This window comes from Tenrec ecaudatus, chromosome X (genome assembly GCF_050624435.1).
Source record: "Tenrec ecaudatus isolate mTenEca1 chromosome X, mTenEca1.hap1, whole genome shotgun sequence".
Taxonomy (NCBI): domain Eukaryota; kingdom Metazoa; phylum Chordata; class Mammalia; order Afrosoricida; family Tenrecidae; genus Tenrec; species Tenrec ecaudatus.
Window position 1 is genome coordinate 147,273,903 of NC_134548.1, and position 15,227 is coordinate 147,289,129.

Genomic DNA, 15,227 nt, shown 5'->3' on the forward strand with positions numbered 1-15,227 from the left:
CTGGAAGAACTCAAGAAAAGAGTCATGCCCCAAGCTGCAATATTGAAAGACACCATGAGTGAAATATTGAATGCTGCAGGGGAGCATCTAGAGAAGATGGCAAGAATACACAGAGCTACGGGACCAGAAAGAACTAGCGGGCATTCCACCCTTTCCAGAGGTAGCGTATGACTAAGAACCAATGGTGCTGAACGAAGAAGCTCAAGCTGCCCTGAAAGCATTAGCCAAAAACAAGGCTCCAGGAATTGATGGCATACCAACTGAAATGCTTCAGCGAGCTGAAGAAGCACTGGAAGCACACACTTGTCTGTGCCAGGGAATTTGGAAGACGGCTACCTGGCCAACTGACTGGAAGAGATCCATATTTGTGCCAATTCCAAAGAAAGGTGACCCAACAGAAAGCTCAAATTATAGAATGGTATCAGTTATATTGCACATATGTCAAATTTTGCTTAAGATCATCCAACAATAGTTACAGCAGCACATTGACAGGGAATTTCCAGAAGTTCAGGTCAGATTTCAAAGAGTACGTGGAACAAAGGGTATCGTTGCTGATGTCAGGTGGAATTTGCCTCAAAGCAGAGAATATAGAAAGATGTTTCTTTGTGTCTTATTGACTGCACCAAGGCATCTGACTGTGTGGATCAGAACCAACTATGGCTAGCCTTGAGAAGAATGGGAATTCCAGAACCCTCATTGTAGTCACATGGAACTTGTATGTGGATGAAGAGGCAGTTGTGTGAACAGAACAAGGGACTACTGCATGGTTTAAATACTGCATGTGTGCCAGGGTGGTATCCTTTCACCATTCTATCTATACGCCGAGCAAATCCTCACAGAAGCTGGATTATATGAAGAAGAAAGTGGTATCAGAATTAGAGGAAGGCTTCTTAACAACCTGCGGTGTGCAGATGACACAACCTTGCTTGTTGAAAGTGAGGAGGACTTGAAGCACTTGCTGATGAAGATCAAGGATTATAGCCTTCAGAATGAATTACAACTCATTGTAAATAAGAACCAAATCCTCACTACAGGACCAATAGGAAACTTCATGATAAATGGAGAAAAAGTTTATTGTCCAACATTTTGCCTTGCTTGGATCCACAGTCAATGCTCATGGAAGCAGCAGTCAAGAGATCCAAAGACATATTGCATTAAATAAATCTGCTGTACAAGACCTCTTTACAGTATTGAAGAGCAAGGGTATTACTTTGAGGACTAAGGTTTACCTGACCCAAACCATGGTATTCTCCATTGCCTCAGCTGCATGGTAATGTTGGGCATTGAATTAGGAAGACCATAGAAGAATCGATGCATTTGAATTGTGGTGCTGGAGAAGACTATCAAAAGTGCCATTGATTGCTACAAGGACAAATTGATCTGAAAGAAGCGAAAGTTTTCGTTCTGTTGTGCGTAGGGTCGCTATGGATCAGAGTCAACTCAATGGCACCTAACAACAAAAACAACGCCAACAAAGTCAATGAAGCTGAGAGAAACCTTCAGTGGGATCCTGACACAATGGACTCAAATATACCAGTGATCCTTACATGATGCAAGACTGTGTTTTTATGTCAGGGAAACCACAAAAGCAATTCTCCACAATCTTAACACACACACACACACACACACACACACACCACTTTTCAGATACCTGTGGTTCTTAGCGGTTCCTGCTAAACGTTGACAACATTATGGTCATTAGGGGGAAAAATGCTTCCCACAACCTGGAAAAATAAAAAGTATTGCTACTAGGTTTCCAGTTCTTATCTGCACATCTTTAGTCCAAACAAAACATGTTTAACAGGTCTCTGTAATCAGTGGATGGCTGCAGACAGGTTCTCTTAGTAACAGCCTGGCCTTAATCTTCTTAAGGCATCTGCATGAAAGAGGTCCAGTCAAAACAGTGACTTCAGAGAGCATCTGCTGGGCCTGTTCAACATGCAGAGTGGTCAGCTCAAAAGCTGATAATGTTTTGTTTGTTTTGATTTTTCACTCCATGGAGTTAATATTGATATATTTCTTAAAGGAATTAAGTACTTAAGAGAAAGACATTTTAAGAAAATAGAAAAGTTAGGAAAAGGACAGGAATGCTGCTTGGAGAAAAAAAAATGTATATATATATTTTTTCCATCATGACGATGCACCTGCTTCATCTTCAAGGTTAACAAAGGTTAACAAATATCCTACAATAATTTTGTTGCGAGGCCTTACCTCATTCACCCCTCCCGCCATGATCTTGTTACTTCAAATTTCTTTTTTGTTTGCAACACTTCAAGAAGATTGAAAGGAACACAATTTGAATACCTTGAAGATGGCAAAAGTGATGTTTTGACATGATGCGAATCACCGAATTCTTCAGGGAAGAGTTTGAAAGAGAGGAATACTGCCTTCAGAAGTGTATGGACCTAGATGCAGACTATGTCTACAAACAGCAGCTGGTTCCTGGGAGTGCAGAGCCTTACTCTACTTGCCCTCGTATGTACATTGAACTGATTAGATGATCAATTGTGCTTCTCGCATTTCCAAAATGACACAGAAGCTTTAAAAAGACAGAGTGAGAGAGAAAGCTACTGTCTTCATTGATATCAGGAAGTATTCAATATGAACAACAACAAATCAGTCTTATTTAAATTTGTTATTCCAGCTCAGTTGGTTTCCAATAATATCCACGTCACCTTTATATGCCTGTTTAAGAGTTCAAAGGTTGGATGAATTTGCGGGTAAAAGACTCACAAACTGATCCTTCAGGTTGATTCTTTGACTCACAGAGGTTTCTGAAGAAGAGAGTGTGGCGTCAGGAGAGCTACGCTCTAATTCCATCTCTGCCTAAAACCAGTGTGTATCTTTGGGCAAGTAAGTCACCGACCCATCTGGAAGCCTCCGTTTCCTTATGTGTAACTACAGGAGGAAATATCTCATGAAGTTTCTGTAAGGGTTGAAATTGTAACCAATGCATATGAGAACATTTTGTACATGTGTGGACTACAAATCATGAGTTGATCGTAAGAAACGGTGGCATTGCCAAAGGCGTGGCATTTCCTCTTTTGAAACACCTGGAGAGAAAGAGTCAACGAACGGGCACAGGCCTGGAAACAATATAAACTGGACCTTGAATTCACAATTAGTCATTGATTCGGTGTGTTGTGCTGTAAACATACTTCTGGAAATAGTTTGAGTATCTTCATCTGTAATTCTCCAGGCACGAAGCTGAGCCCAACAAGGAGGGGTAGATGATGAAATCCAGGATGTGTCTTTTTGGCCGGTCTTACCCATCCCCCACCTCCACGCCCCACCCCTGCTCCCAGTGTCCCTGAACAGCAGTCAGGAAGGCTCTTACTCTACAGAAATCCGGGAACAGCCTGAAGGCAGAAAGGAGCAGAGTGAAGGCAAACAATCCTCCCTTGCCAGAAAGAAGTTCTATCTCCACCTGGTTATCTCTCTCCCTGTCAACTTCCTTTTTATACCAGCGGGGTTTGCAGTTTCTTCGGGAGCTCTTGAAGATCCATAATCTTTCCAGACCCCAAAGAAGGAAATGCTCATGGTGCCATTCTAAGGCTGCCCATCATCAGTGTGTGGAAGCAATACATTCGCGCATCTAAAGTGCAGCCTGATATTTGTGGTCTTTGTCTTGCTGTTCTCAAGATGGGCCTTGGGGACAGAGAAGGGAGTTACAAAATATTTAAAATTCTAGTTAAATCTTCGCGCCCCCAAATCTGGGGTCACCGGGGATATTGGCTTTAGCTAAGGACTAACTCTTGAAACATCATCCTGTGGAGGTATCGTTGTTGATCATCCTTCAAAAATATGTGTAACTGCACTGCCACCTCCCAGCACTCCTCCCGATCACCTTGTCATGCAGTGGTGCTTGCTGCCGGTTGCACGTTGGAATTCACCGAGGTCAAAGGAACTTGGATTCAAGAGGGGCCCCGCTGCAGTGAATGTCCCTCCTTGGGCCATGAGTTGGGTACCATCAACTCCAGGGTATTCCAAAACCTCCCTGGAAAAAGAGCCTGGTAGTCCTCAAATTATTCACGATAGGATTGCCAGATGATAACCCAGCAGTACAGTCGATATACACAGTCGAACATTATTGGGCCAGAAAAAGAAATGGTATGTTACAACGCACACAGATTCTGGAAACGTCATTGCCTTGTAAGAAAGTGAATAGCTCAAATCCACCGAGTATATGATTTCATTCCTGTGGAATGCTGAAAGAGGTTGAAAGTAGATCAGTGGTTGCTTAGGAAACCTAGTGTCACAGAGATTAAGCATTCAGCCTTTCACAGGAAGGTCAGAGGTTTGAGCCCAAGGCCAAACAATGTGGCAATCTGCAAAGATTACAGCCTTGGAAACCCGTGGGAGCAGTTCTGTTCTGCAAAATCTCTAAGAGTCCGAATCTACCTCTGCGGCCCCAGTTGCTTCAGGCTGGTTTGTTTGAAGCCAGAGCAATGTTCTAGAATTGAGTGCGGTGATGGCCTGCGCACTGTGAGCAGACGGCATCCTCGTCACACTGTACACTAGAAATGGGCGAGTTGTATAGTAAGAAAGCACAATAGAGTTGTTACTAGAGAGAGAGAGAGAGAGATTAAAACACCCCACCAAACTTGGTGATGGTGATTTTAGCATGCAGCCAGGATACAACTGCTGATGCAGCGGAAAGAGCGTGACACTTGAAGTCACACCGAGTGGAACAGAATGGCTATGCCATTAGGTGGCCCAGCGGTGCCTCCCTGAGCCTCATTTTCCTCAGCTGGGGAATGAGGAAAATAATTCGTGTCTCGTAAGCTTGTTGGGAGGATTCAGTGAGGAAAACAAATGAAAGTATGTGTGGACTCTGGCACTGAGCAAGGCCAGCACTCTATTAAAAGGAAGGATTGCCAGCACTGTTTTTCTGTTCTGCCTGGAGGCTCACAAGGCCAGCATTAGAAAGATTGGTTCTCACTGTACTGGCTGGGAGAAGACCAGGTGGAGAGTGGAGGGGACCAGGCCAAGTGCATTATCTGAACACAGACTCAATAAATGTCCCCGTGCGCTCTTAATCATTGTTTGGCCCTGACACAAAGACCACATTCCTCCCCCGAGTTAACACTGCAGAGCCATTGTTCACAAAGAAGATGTGATTGTTTCCTTTTTGCCCTTAAGGCTTATGGAAGACCAAACACAGGCTGATGGTGGCATCGACTAGTATACCATTGCCTTTCCTGGCATATTTGCTATCAAAGTCTGTCAAATCTACTGCTAGAATGTGCCTCTCCAAGCCACCCACTTATATCCATTTCCGCGGCGACTGCCCGCTAAGCCAGGCTTCCAGCAACTCTTGCCAAATGATTGCCACAACCTGCTTCACTGGTCCCCCTGCCTCTGCTCTTTCCCTTCCAACTCCTTCTCCACATAGCAGCCAGAGCGACCTTTGTTTGAATACCAAGATTCCCCTCTCTTTCATTGTGAAGACCTTTCAAAGCTTTCAATGGTTCCTGGTTGCCCCTTGCGTCCTACCTCTGCTTAATTCTCTAGCCATCTCTTAAGCCATACTCTGCCTCATAAGTACCTTTTGAAAACTGTCCATTTCTCTCCAGCTCCACTCTCTGAGTCCAATCCAACGCTATCTTTCATCTGGGCTATTTGATAGCTTGCTGACAGATCTCCCCGCCTTCGGCCATGCCCTGCTTCACTCTACATGCCAGGAGCGGCCAGTGTCATCCCTTTCCTTAAAGTCCCTCTTGGCGTCCCTATTGCCCTGAAGATGGAGACTAAGCTTCTTAACCTAGAAGACCTTCCATGGTCATACCCATGACAACCTCTCCCTTTTGTACGACATGAGAATCAGGACAGTTTCCCACATAGTCCCCTTGTTCCTACCCGTGAACCTTTGCAAAGTCTCCTGTTTTCTCTTGGGATTTTCTCCCTCTGTCCTTGCATAGTCAACTCCTCTACGTGCTTCAAGGCCCCATCCAAATAATTCTTCAACCAGGATTTCCGTTCCAACTCCATAAGCAGGGCTTTGGAGTTTTGAGAAACCTCATTCTCCATTGGCTTTATGTTTGTCACACCACTGTCTAGGCATCTGCTGACATCAACCGTGACATTGTCGAAGTTTCACCACAGGTTTCTGACCGAGGGTCCAATAGAAAGCGGAGAGCCTGCGCAAGCTTTGAGAGTACTATGACGGCGGAGGCTGTGCAAGTTGGATGGGTAATGAACTCAGACATATAAATTCCTTGGATTACTGAAATGGATTCCATTCCCTCCTGTACGTCTCAAAGGAAGAAGAGTTGTCATAGCGCTCCGAAATGTAATCAAGGTCCTTGACATGGGTCGCAATTAGTCCTCACTAGGCAGTGGATACTGACTCGCAGCAACCCTAGAGGGCAAAGTGAAATGGCTCCTGTGGGTCTCCAAGGCTGTACATCTTTATAGGGGTAGAAAGCTTGCCCTTCCTCCCGCAGGGCTAGCAACCTAATTCATAAGCCCCTATGCCATGAGGGTTGACGAGGGACTAGTTCAAACTACAGTCAGAAACGTATGAGAAAGGCAGGTTGGGTGACTACCTCTGTATGTGCACGTATGTAAATACATGCATTCAAATGCTTACGGAATACAGATATGAGCAAGTACATACATGTAGGGGTTTAAAAGTATAAACATGTATATTGACTTGAATAGACAGGTATATACATGAGTATAATTAAAAATCTATTAAATGTGGGTACGTATGTGTGTATAGTTGGGGAGTAGGGTGGGTCTCATCTTGAACCTAAGCTGTGTCAATTGCTGGTGTTCATACTTGTCTGAGCATGGTTGAGAAACTGGTGGGACAGGCCTGTCAGAAATGTATTGAAGAACGAAGGCGCCTCCTGGGAGATAATTCATCCTAGGGAAACAATAAAGGATACAAAATTGGCCCAGTAAGAAAACTTTACTCACTAGAAGGGAGAGGATATTTCTGAGTAGAGAATAGAGTAACGGTCACTTGACATTGTCTCTAGGCCTAGACCCAATATCTGAGTTTAGTGGCTAATCAGGAAAGTGGAGTCAATTTATTAAAACGCTATTTTACAAAAAAGCATTTTGCCACTGGAACATAAGGATGACTGTGGGGGGAGGGGAGGTTCCATGAATTCATTCACGTATGTAATTAAAAATGTGTATGTAGCTAACACCTGCTTTGTACAGATACTAGATGCTGTTAGGGATATAACAGAGAACAATGTAGATGCAGCTTGTGTTTGAGCGCAGTCTAGCAAGAAAAGGAGCATTTTCTGCTATATCATACCAGAGACAACATATACTTTGCCCTCTCATGGCAGAGGAGCAGATAGTTCATGCTGTATCTTTGTACAAATTGGCACTGTCACCCCAAAGTTTAGTGAGGGACCATACCCTTTCGGGACAGGCAATTTAGAAATAGGTGTCCTTCCCATTCCCTGGGGTATATTCATCCCACAGGCATACTCTATGGCAGGGAAACACAGGCTGGATTTGTTTTCCTTTGGCCTCTTCAGGGAGCCCTGGTGGTGTAGTGGTTCCCTGTTGGGCTGTGATCCACATGGTCTGCAGTTTGAAACCACCAGCAGCTCCAAGGTAGAGAGACAGAGTTTTCTACTCCAGTAAAGAGTTACAGTCTCAGAAACTCAGAGACAGTTTTCCTCAGTCCTATAGGGTCGCTGGAAGTCATTGACTCGACGGCCATGAGTTTGGTTTTGGTTTACTTTCTCAGCCAGGCATCTCTTGCTCAGTGTGCATGCTACACAGCTATTCATGACAGCTTTGGCTGCAAGGCGCCAGTGTCAGCAAATGGGCCCAGCATTAGTATTGGTGGTCGTGAGAGGTGCCGGGGAAGTAAGGCCTTCCAGCCTTCCAAAAACATCAGCCATTGAAACCCCTATGGAGCACAGTTTCAGTCTGACACACATAGGGTCACCATGGGTCAGAACTGACATGCTGACAACTCGTCAGCAGCAGCTACTGCAAGAAGGTGCTACCCAATAAAAGTTGCAGTTGTACCCAGTGTGAATGCAGAAGCCAGTGGTGGCAGTCGATGCCCAGTGGAGGCAGCACAGTACTTTCCAGATGCGGGAGTACATAGCAAAATTGTCAGGTATGTCCAGAAAATATGGGATGAAACACAAAATACCCAGAGGATATAAGCTGGAAAATAGGAAAGAGAAAATGCAAAAGCCAGTTGAACTTATTTATGAGCCTATATAAGATTCTCTGAAAATATCGAGAGAAAAATTATTTGGTGATAAGACTCTTTAGAGGCTGAAAGAAGAGATGGAACTAGGATAGATAGAAAGTGAATTTGTGTGTGTGTGTGTGTGTGAGAGAGAGAGAGAGAGAGAGAGAGAGAGAGAGAGAGAGAGAGAGAGAGAGAGAGAGAGAGAGAGAAGTTGATCAGGGTCGTCTGTTCATTTTTCAAAGAAAGGATAGAGCTCAAAATCAAAATCTGTCTGTAGCCACAGATTTGAATCTCGCAAAGAAGAGGTGTGGTTGTCTGTGGAGTCTTTGAGAAGGCACAAATAGTCTGCTTCAATATTGGTTGGCCCACTGAGTTCAGGTTTATACGATTCAAAATGCTACTGACTGCAAGTGAGGATCTCTCCACATCTAGAGTCTTAGGCCTTTTCTTAGATTTATATGAATTAATTGTATGGTAAGGTGCCAGCCACTTAAAGATATTAGTAAATATTCACAATTATTTCTAGAATTCTGGGTATTTTTTTAGAAACAATTTTCCCCAACTATAAAAGAAATGTATACTACCTTGAAGAAAATGTAAAAGTAAAAATTTCATAAAGAATGAAATGAAAATTATCCATAATCCCACCACACAGATGTACTCAAATACATCGAAATACATGAAAAAATGATAGATTTGTTGTTTTCCATGTACACACACTGGAATAATGCTGCTAAACCCAGTTTTGTGTCCTGCTTTTATCACTTACCCAGGTATTAAGAAGATTTCTTCTCTAAGAATCTATTTACTGATAAATGGCTTACAGGGTTCTATAGAATCGCTATGAGTTTGAATCGACTTGATGGCAGTGAGTTGACTTAATTATGTCTTATTTATGGCTGCATCTTATATTTGCCATTAAAATTAAGTGTTCTTTTTTTAAAAAAACTTTTTTATTGTGATTGGGGTGAAAGTTTGCAGAGAAAATTGGTTTTCCATTCAACAGTTCTTGTACCTTTTGATTAGTGACATTGATTGCAATCCCCACTTCATCCCTGTGTTCACCAATTCCATTCGTCCTTCTTTCATATCTGATCCTGAACTTCATCCGTGGACAGCTACTTCCTTTTGATCTCGAATGGTTGGCTGTTCTAGGCACTGCATACCCCTCTGATGTTCGTTTTCACCTTCTGGGCCCATCTATTGTTTGGATGGAAAGTTGAGCCACAGGGTTCCTTAAAGGGTAATAGGATGACTCTAACTTTGGTGATTCACCAGTCTCTATCAGACCAAGAGGCTTCTACCTCCTCCCCCTCTATTTTCTCACAGTCTATTGAGGACCTCCTACTGCAACCCCTTTCTGAGAGCTTATCTCTGATTCTGTTCTTCTGAATAGAAGTCTTATTCTCTGATCTCCAGGTCCTGGAGGCTGGTATTCATGTCATTCAGCATTTCCAATAGGGCCATACAGCCCCACTGGGGGGTGCTGGAATGATCCAAGTGGTAGGTGGGGGGGAGGGGGGTTGCCCAAGCAGATACCAGCACTTTATCCTGGATTATGGGCTATAGTATCAAAGTTTGTAATTAACAGGAGGTGCTGAGTCTTTTCTTTTTCTTTCTAAAAATGGGGCACTAGGCCAGATAAGTTTGGAAACATATTATTAGTCCTTTGCACTAATTTCTTCCATGTAGCTTTGATTTTTTTTCGCTAATCTTAATCCCAGACAGAGACCAATGTTTTAGATAGCCACTCAAAAGCTTTGGGTGAGTAGCGAGTGGCGTCATCAAAGTAGGACTGTGTTGTCCTAATTAACGTTGATGTCCCCTGAGACCTCCTAGTTCTGAGCCCCCAGACCCATCAACTCATTCCCTGAAGGTGTCATGGTTAGGAAGTGTTCATAACTTTGCCTCTACTATGCAACATTCAGGGATATATGCGAATTTGTAACACCTATAAATACATGTGTAGAAATATCCTATGTCAAGCCGATATATATTCATGGGTGTCATCCTGTCATCTTCCTACCCCTGCCCAGTGTGCTCATCTAACCGTGACTTTACTTGTAGATTAATGTTAGGACTTGTGTCACTTTCACCTCGTGTGCCTTCCTCAATGTCTTCTTTAGCCTTGGTGATGTTGTGTTGCCCCCCACCCCCTCCCTTCTTTTCACCTGAGTTAATATTTGTCTCCTCTTTAGTTAGTGATTCCCCCTCCCACCCCTGCTAACCTTTCAAAATGTTTCTTTCTGGAATAACCTTTGCTTGACATTTTTTGTAGCAGTGGTCTGATACCAGATTTGCTCTTTTATGATGGGCTACATTCACTCAGCATTAAGTCCTCTAGGGCCATCCGTGTTCAGAAGTGTTTGTAAGAGTCATTGTTATTCTCGAACATTGCACGGGACCCAACTGAGTGTCTGTACGCACCACAGTCTTGCCACTTCTCTGCTGATGAGCACCATCTTGTCGCGCTTGGGAATCAAGGTGCTATGAACATGTGAGTCCAACAGGATGGCTACTGGGGTTCTAATTCACAGATACACAGGCTTCTTTCAAAGAAAACGTGTCTGCGATCAGTGGGTGGCGGAAGACAAGATTTCTCAGTAATGCACTTGTCTTCATCTCCTTAGGGTGCCTTCATAAAACAGAGAAGTCCAATCAAAACAATGGTTTCTCAGGGGATATGCTGAGCCAGCACAATGCAATGCAGAGGTCAGCGCAGACACATCATCTTCATAGAGTTTCTCGAAGGACTCAAGACGATCGTGGGGGCTTATTATGAAAACGAATTAAAGACATTGGTAACCGCATGGGTGAGAAAAAGGCCAGGCCAGCTGTGCCAAGGAGTTCCCATCACAACATAGCTATTCATTCTTAGAGGGAGGCTGGAGGTGGCCCATGAGAATCATCCACACAATCCCGACTCTCTGCTGGGCTTTGGAGCAACCTTTCCTTACCTACTCTTGTCTGACTGGCAAGCAGTGAGATGGCGGTATCAAATGGCATTTTAAAAGAAGGACCATGTCATCTTCTACAGCTGTTGCCTTCTTTCATATGCTCACCAACAGTGCGTGAGGGAGGCTTCCAGTCTCTCCACAAGGTCACCAACATTTGTTGCTTTCTGATTTTTTTAGCATTGCTATCCATGCTGGGGTTCTTATAACAAATTCTTGAAAGAGCAAAGATTGAGTCAAGATTCTGAGCATTAAAAAATCCCAGATATACAATGGGATTTCATAAAGTTCATGGAAAAAAATCCATATTTTTATTGTATCCTTCTACAAACTTTTGAATGTCCCTTTTATGTTATCTGGAGAATTTTATGAAGCTCGAGCCAATTAACACTCAATGTAGAATCCTATCAATAGCATATGGGTTTCACCACATACTTGCTAACAGTGAAGATTACTTTTGTGACAAACAGCTAGCTCTTTTCCCTAGCAGTAAAATATACATTTAGCAGTTCCTCATGTTGTGGTGACCCCACAACCATAACATTATTTCCGTTGCTACTTCATCACTGTCATTTTTCTACTATTATGAATTGATTGACCCCAAAGGGGGTCACGACCCACAGGTTGAGAACTGCTGATTTAGTGTATAAATATATAGAGAGTAAAAAAGCTAAGAAGATAGAAGAAAATCTCAGGTCTCAATATAAATGGACGTAGGCAGTAAACCAGAGATTTAAGCTGTGACTTGAAGCTGTTTGCCCGGATGACTTTGTTTGTGATTTCTCCAGACATGGCTGACAGAATAAACTCTCAGGGCCCCTTCCAGGGTGAGGAGTCTAATTAGGAGGCATTGATTCCAAGAAATCTAGTATGCCAAAGGGCTACATCATCAAAGTAAAAGTGAATCAGAAGTAAACACCCATGCTCAGGAAAATGTACGTAAAGGTGCTTGATGCTATGGTTGGGGTGGCAGTGGGGGTGGTGGGAGGGCTAGAGGAGGCTGGGGAGGGTGGTGATGGTACGGGTAACCATCTCTTAGAAATTGTAAGCACAGTCCATGACTTGTATTCCAATAAAACTTCAGAACATGAATTGAGCCCAATGTTGTCCAAAGAAAATAGTGCTCCTAAGTACCTATCAAAAGTATATACAAATCTTCCCTGAGGGAAACAGCCTTATTCACAGCCACCAATAATTTGATCATCTTGCTGATCATTCAAGGGCCCCAAACTACTGTACACCCGTGAAACAAGACATCATAAATGAGAACCAACAGAATCAGCAGACAAGAATAACAGACACATACAAACTTCAGACTGAGATTATCAGGCAAAAATTATAATATAGCTCTGCTTAATATATTGAAGGGGAAACAGGCAAGCTTTAAATTATCTTCAGTATAAACTATTATGAAAAAGAACAAAGTAGGATTCTTGGAAAGGAAATAAAGCAATCATTGCAATAAGAAGCTCAATACCTACCTTCTGCTGCTGAGCCCATTTAGCCCCAGCAGCTCCACAGGGCAGGGTAGAGCGGACTGCCCTTTTGGGTGTCTGAGACTGTACACTTTTACATGAGAAGGCGTTCTCCAGCAGAGCGGTTAGTGGAGTTCGCGGTTAGGAGCGAACCTTGGGTGGGCAGCCCAATATCACCAGGGCTCCTTAAAGACCCAATCAACTTTCACTGTCATTGAGTTGATTCCCACTCACAGTGATCCTGTACAACAGTGTAGAACTGTCTCTGTGGGTTTCCCAGTCAGCAAATCTTGATAGGAGTAGAAAGCCTCATCCTTTCTCACGGAGCAGCTGCTAAGCTACTACACCATGACTCCTAAGAACGCCATAGACTCTTTAATAGAAGATGAAAAACTTACTATCTTTAAAGGAGAGACAGATTGATAGCTGTGTTTTCAACAGCAACAAATGAATCCAGAAGATGAAATTATACTCTCTATGTTATAAAGGAACATAAGTGTCAATGTAGAATTCTATATCCAGTGAAAGTATTAATGAGGATGAAATACAGTTTCAAATGTTCAGAGGATCTGGCACCAGTACACCTATCATACGGGACATTCTGAAGGATGTATTCCAGGCAGAGGAAACATGATAGTATATGGAAGGTCTCACTCACCAAAGAAGGATAATGTACAAAGGAAATGATAAACATGCAGGGAGAAAGAAACACTGGCTGTAAAAAAAAAAAACAACAACAAACAATAACATGTGTTTTATTAAGAGAGAATTGAAATATACAACCGTTAAAATATGACCCTTTATTTAACTGACACTTATTTCCTAGTCAGGTTTCTTTTTTAATATGTAGCCATTTATCATCTTTTCTATTACTTTTGGGCTGTTTTTTCCCCAATTTTGTAGTTTTAGGGTTTTCTTCTCTTATTTCTACACATTTTTAATATATTAAAGCATTTCTTTTATATACTAAATCTGTCAACTCCTTGTCTTTCCTATTTGTACAATCATTTCCCAAAGGGTTTTAGAAAGCTAAATCTCAAACACTTATCTTTGGTTATTTTCTCCATTTTTTGGTAATAAAGTTAAAAATGTTTGCTTGATCCTGGTTTCTGGTGACTAGGCCTCTTATTTATTTATTTATTTATTTTTTAGAATAAACACCTTTAATACATGTGCTAGGATGGGAAGATTTATCTCCCTTTGCGAGCTTTGATTTTCCTCAGATAAAACTCCAGCTCCTTCCCCTCTAGCACGTAGCCGTCTGCTCGGCCACACTGGCCTGGCCTTGAAGCAACACAGGCGAGAAGCTTGCCCTGCTGGAACTGCTCCTCCAGAAGACTGCTGATTTTTGCCTTCTTTTTCCGTTCATCGTATTTCTTCTGAATTTTCTTTGACCGCTTCTTATTTAGTATCTCTTCCTCTTCAGGAGTCAGCTTAGCCCCCTTTTTCCGGCCCAGGGGCAGTGCATAGTGGGACTGGTACCACTGTCGGTACGGTGTGCTGTCAACTAGCACGATGCAGTTCTTCACCAGAGTCTTGGTCTGGACCAGCTCATTGTTGGATGCGTTGTAGACAACATCAATGGTTGGTTTTGCGGGTACAACACTCGCAGCCCCAGGAGAAGTTCCCCATGTCCAGCCTCAGGGCCCTGTACTTCTTGTTGCCTCCTCTCACACGAACCGTGTGGATGCGGCGGGGGCCGATCTTAGTGTTGGCAGCCGGGCGCCCCAGCTCATACTTCCGCTTCTTGTGGTAGGGCTTCCTCTTGCCCGGGGTCTTGCGGCGCTTGTGCCAGTTGTCCCGAGAGATGCCCATCGCTCGGCGCTGGCTGGAAAGAGCCGTCCTTTTTTATCTATTGATTTTCCACATTTATTTTAAGAGACCATCCACCCAAAAAGTTGATGAGTGGCCCCAGTCTCATTTTCCTGTATAATCTTTCCCTTCCCCACATGTGTTTCAGTAATTCCTATAATACATTAAGTTACTCTAGGAAAAGGGAATCCTTTCTGGGACGATCTTGTGTTTCATTTACTTGTTTCCTTTTTCTTAGAGTTATGGGAATGTCTGATGTAATTACTATCGTTTTATAGTGCACATGTGTTTTCATGAGTGGTAAGGATACAGCTTGTCCTTCTGATTATTCTTCTTTTCACAAATCATTTGAAATTGAGGGTAAAGACTAAATTGGTTTCCAGAAATACGTTGATTGATTTTACCTTGGGCCAGATGATTGAATTTTAACAGATTACTAAGAAGGTGGCATACAAAGTCTACCTTCACAGAGTATGACCGGAGTAGAAGCATTGCCCCCCTAATTGAGAATACTGAAAAGAAGCCCTGCTAGTGGGCTTCTCCGTGGGTAAGTACGAGGTTGCCTGCTCTGGTAATGATTTATAGCTTTGGAAATATGATATAGGGTGACTGGGAGTCAGCATCGACTTGAAGGCAGTGATTTTTAAAACCTTTGTTTTTGTTTTGGAAGACAGTAAAAGACCATGAGTTCTTACTTAGCTACAACAGAAACCAGCCCATTGTGTAAACGGTGTTCTCGCTCCCGATGATGGTGAGATCTGATCCTTACACATGCTGGGAAATCCTGATGTCCTTAATGCAGAAATG

General features: G+C 43.0%; 1 pseudogene; it reads right to left on the bottom strand.

The window, feature by feature from the left end:
* Positions 1–13,773: 13,773 nt before the first annotated feature.
* On the bottom strand, positions 13,774–14,438 carry LOC142433957 (small ribosomal subunit protein eS8 pseudogene; annotated as a pseudogene).
* Positions 14,439–15,227: the final 789 nt, after the last annotated feature.